We start from the raw sequence: 5,169 nt of genomic DNA on the forward strand, positions 1-5,169 counted from the left end.
TCATTTTATGAATAACCCTTAACAAATGATGCTGAGATCAACACCATATGTAAAAGAATGAAGTTGGGCTCTTACCTCACAACACATACAAAAATTTACTCACAGTGGATGCAAGACCTAAATATAAAAGCTAAAACTACAAAACTCTCAAAAATATAGAAGTAAATCTTTATGAATTTAGATTTGGCAAAGAAACTAACTATGACAACAAAAGATCAGTAACAAAAGGTAACATAGATAATTAGGGTTTCCTAAGCAGATCTGTAGCACTTAGATGAAACCAATGGCAAGTGGAATCATGCAGGGCCCGGAGAGGTCAACAGCAATACCCAAGGTTTTGGTTCTTCTGCAGCAGTAACAGTGTATATGATGGGGGGGTGGGATGGGGAAAACCAGTAGCTGAGACAACTTGTGAAGTGACTGCAGCTCCTTTGTGGCTCAGCAGTGTGTTCCCCAGGGATGGCCATGTCTACACCCTCCCATGTGCCTGTAACAGAACTCCATCCAACTTTACTTGACCAGGAGGCCCAAATATCAGCCGATTGTAAATGCCACCACAGGTTCAAACACGATGCTGAGAATAATGCCTATTTGGTATTGAATATGCAAGACTTTGATGTGGAGTCCAAATGTGGTAAGACAGTTCATGTTTCTGAACCAAAGAAAACAAGAAATAAGGGGATGCTGTATACCTACATTGCTCTCTATCAAGCTGGCAATTTATCTTAGTGTAACGGGAAGTATTTTTAGTGTAATGGGAAAGCACCTTATAAATCCTCTTATTTCTTGCACAATCACAAAACCCAAAGCAATCAATCTGCTCTTTGGGGGACCTGCTACACAGCAAATGGAAGTTGAAAAGAAGTGGACAAATGCCTTGAATGAAACTGTTTTTCACTAGAGACCAAGAATAACACTAAATTTGGTGGCAGATGACATTGTCTTTGATAAGTTCTCTCTTCCTGCTGATGTGCATGGATAGGTTAAGATGATCCAGTTAGAAAAAAAAAATGTATGGTACTTCCCTATTCTGTTCATAGTTCAGCTGAGCAATGAAGTGAAGGATTTGATGATCATAAATCATCCTACTATTGGGCTACCTGTCACAGTGTCCTCAAAAAGATCTCACTGGGGAGAATATCCTTCAGGATTCATGAGCAAGATTCTATGTTCTCCTTGTAGCAGTTAGGGTTTTCAAAGACAGTTGCTGATGAGGTGAAAGGAATTTTTACAGATACCAACTTCGACCTTCTTTTGACTGAATTTCATCTTCTTTTCGACTGTTTGGCTTCAAAAAAATGACATCAGTTTCTGAAGGAAAACAAGAGCACGACTGCAATATCCACCAAAGCAATGATTTGGCTCTGCTTTTGCACCGTGGTTACATTACTTTTCCTTCTAAAAGAGAAGATGAATTTGCGAGTCCTAATCCCAGCAGGCATTGCACTATAGCAACTGAACTAGAGACAGGAAATGACCGTTCTTTGGAGAGACCCAAGACCTGAATTTCAGTTTGGCGCTTGCAGTGACCCTGAATGGGAAACCAAGGAATGTGATACTCAGGTCATGTCACACTTACCGTACCCTGTGTGTACCTGAGGTGCTATGTATGTGCTCCTGCATCTCAAGAATACAAGTTGGTATTCTCGATTAATTATCAGTTTTGTCAATTGATGGAATATGCTTCTGCCTTTGTCTTACATTACCTCAGCTTTATGAATTACAAGATAAAGTCAGTTTTACATCTACCTTGGAAGGCATTTACCTACAAAGCTGCAAGCACATTCATTGACCATGTCTTGGCTTTTATTATCACCATGCCACATCGTATTGGCTGGCATGTTTTAAGGACAATGTGGTATTTCTTGTTCACCTTTACCAAAGATGATTTTAACCTGTGGATAAAACCAGAGTGAGCACCTCTGAGAAGTTTAATGAGGAAAATCCCAAGTAAAAACCCCACACAGACTAAATGTTCTATCGCTTTAAAGGAGCCACTCTGTGGTTGGCTGTCAGCTGAACAAAGCTGGGATTTAGTATTTTTGGGAACTTTGTCTAATTTCATTAGACATTACATCCTCAGCATTCCCAAAAATCTCTTGAACGCGTTTCATAGATCTCCTTATTTACCTTTATGTTACATCTGGAAAGAACTATTTACACTTCCCCTTCACAACATTTAAACATCCTTCTGGGTCACAGAGGTGTTGCCTAGCTTTGGTCACCCTTTTAGTATGGCAGGTCTCCATGCAGGAATGCCCAGTGTTGGCCACACCCTTGCTACAGTGTGTGGAGCACACATGGAGCACAGATGGACAACACCTATCTATCAGAGACAGGAAGGGTGTTACTGTTGTTTTCAATTGTTCCTTGTGTGAATTTCAAATGCCTATGTAAATTTACCCACTTGGATACCCTGGAATCAGATGGCTTTTTTCTTTTTGCTTCAATTTTGATTGTTTTAAAGCTTATTGTATTAATTTTCCAATTTAAAGTAAATGTACATGGATGTGAAAATAATACATTAATTGGACTTGATTCAAATTATTTTTAACCTTTTGTTTGGTTTGATGTGTTTCAAAGGATCATGATGAAAGTGAAAAGACCATCCACATAATCGGAGAAAACATATGCTAATAGTATATCCAATAAAAGACTAGTATCTAGAATATATACCAAAACTTGTATAACTCAGTAATAAAGAAAAAATAATTCAATTAAAAATGAGAAAAGGTTCTGAATAGACATTTCTCCAAAGAAGATAGGTATACAAATGGCCAATATGTACGTAAAAAGATGCTCAACATTAGTCATCAAGGAAGTGCCAATCAAAACCACAGTGAGGGGGACCTGGATTGGGTAAGAGTTGGTTAACCAGTTGGTTCAGCGTCCACTCTTGATTTTGGCTCAGGTCATGATCTTGTGTTTTGTGAGTTCGAGCCCTGCATCAGGCTCTGAACTGAAAGAGCCTGCTTGGGATTCTCTGTCTCCCATTCTCTTTGCCCCTCCCCCACTCACACTCTCTCTCAAAAACAAAAACAAAAATATTGAGGCACCTGGGTGGCTCAGTCAGTTAAGTGTAGGACTTTGGCTCAGGTCATGATCTCACGGTTTGTGGGTTCAAGCCCCACATCTGGCTCTGTGCTGACAGCTAGGAGCCTGCAGCCTGCTTCGGATTCTGTGTCTCCCTCCCTCTCTCTCTCTGCCCCACCCCACTTGTGCTCTCTGTTTCTCTCAAAAATAAATAAATATGAAAAAAAAATTAAAATAAACAAATACACATAAAAAAACACGGTGAGATACCACTTTAAAACGAATAGGATGACTAGAATAAAAAAAAAACAGATAACAGCAAGCATTGGCAAGGGACGAGATAAATCAGAACTCATATACACTGCTGGTTGGAATGCAAAATGATGTAGCAGCTTTGGGAAACAGTCTGGCAGCTCCTCAAACTTTGAAACTTTGAGTTACCATATGACCCAGCAATTCCACTTCTGGATATATTCCCAAGAGAAATAACAATATATGCCCATACAGAAGCTTGTACATAAATATTTATAGCAGCATTACTCATAGTGGCTACAAGGCGGAAACATCCAAAATGTCAATCAAAGGATAAATGGATAAACAAAATATGGTATATCCTTACAATGGAAATTTATTCAACCATAAAAAGTAACGAAACACTGAAACATGCCACAACACGGATGAACCTTGAAAACATTATGCTGATAGAAGTTAGTCCCAGTCACAAAAGACCACATACTACACGATTCCATTCATGTAAAAGAATAGGGAAATATATAGATATAGAAAGTCAATTAGTGCTCGATTATGGCTAGGTGAGAGGGCACCGGGGATGTGGGGAATAGATACCTAAAGGATGTGGGGTTATTTTTTGAAGTGTAAAAAAATTTTTTTTAATTGACTGTGTTGATGGCTGTACATGTTTATAAATATATGAAAAATCACATTGAGCCATACAGTCCAAGTGTGTGAATTATAGGGTATGTGAACAATACGTTAGAAGAGAGAGGTGCTGGTGGTACAAAGACCCATTTGAGAGCCATTACAAGATCAGGGAAAATAGATGTGTGTGTGTGAACTAGAGTAGAAGTTACTTAAAATGACAAAGAAAGTGCATAATAAAATAGCTATCTCATATTGCACTGACAATGGTGAAGGTCTGTTAATGCTCAAATCAATTAATCTTTACAATAATCTTAGAAGTAGGTCATTTTCCAGAGTATAGGAAAGAAACTGAGGAAGAGAGCTCAAATAATTGCTCAAGTATATGGTGCTAGAAATAAACTGAACCAAACATCTAACCATTGTCTTGGTGACTTTAGAATCCACATTCTTTAGGATATTGAAACTTGGAAGATTAATGGTTCCTTTCAGCCAACATTAATTCGATGTCAAATATGTTCAAAACGTTGAATTAGACACTGAGATATAAAGTCAAATATGATGTCATTAACATCAATAACCTGTATCATGGAAGACAATGATATGTACCATAAATCTGTAATTACAGTGAGATGTGATACCTACAGAGGTATATATTAAGTGCTAGAGGAACATACAAGAAGATTCAAATGCTATGAAACAAATGACAGCCTATATATATATAAAATAAGGTTTGGGTCTGGAATAATTGTTGATCATTTAGATAAATGTAGTTAACTCTCTACAAGTAGATTCTACAAATATTATCTACATCTATGCCTATGATTGTGTTCTTTTATTTATTTTCACTCTGCATTCTCTATTCTATACATTGCATTCTGTGTTCTATTCTTATTATGCAACATTCTTGGCTGGGGCTTTGTTACTAAACTTTCTATGATGCTTTTTAAATATCTACCTCCAGATCTTCTATTGTAGGCTATTAAGTCATTTAGTACAAGTAATATGCCTTATTCATCTATCTTCCTGTCATATCATCAAGGTCACTGCCTGACTTGTGGGTGATTAATAAATATTTTTGAATAAGGAAATAATGGCATAAGTGAACAAATAAATGGATGGATCAATGGATTATTTTGCCCATAAACATTATATAGAATATATACTAGTTTGTGTGTAGTAAAAATTGGTTATAGAAGGGAGTAGGTGTGTTGTTTTTTTTTAATTTTTGGATTTAATGAATCAACAATGGATAGA

At 37.2% G+C, this 5,169-nt stretch overlaps 1 pseudogene; it reads left to right on the forward strand.

Annotated features, from left to right (window-relative positions):
* The first annotated feature begins 298 nt into the window (after positions 1 to 298).
* LOC115504850 lies at positions 299 to 1,954 on the forward strand (annotated as a pseudogene).
* The last annotated feature ends 3,215 nt before the right edge of the window (positions 1,955 to 5,169 follow it).

Source organism: Lynx canadensis, chromosome F1 (assembly GCF_007474595.2).
Source record: "Lynx canadensis isolate LIC74 chromosome F1, mLynCan4.pri.v2, whole genome shotgun sequence".
In the NCBI taxonomy this organism is placed as follows: Eukaryota; Metazoa; Chordata; class Mammalia; order Carnivora; family Felidae; genus Lynx; species Lynx canadensis.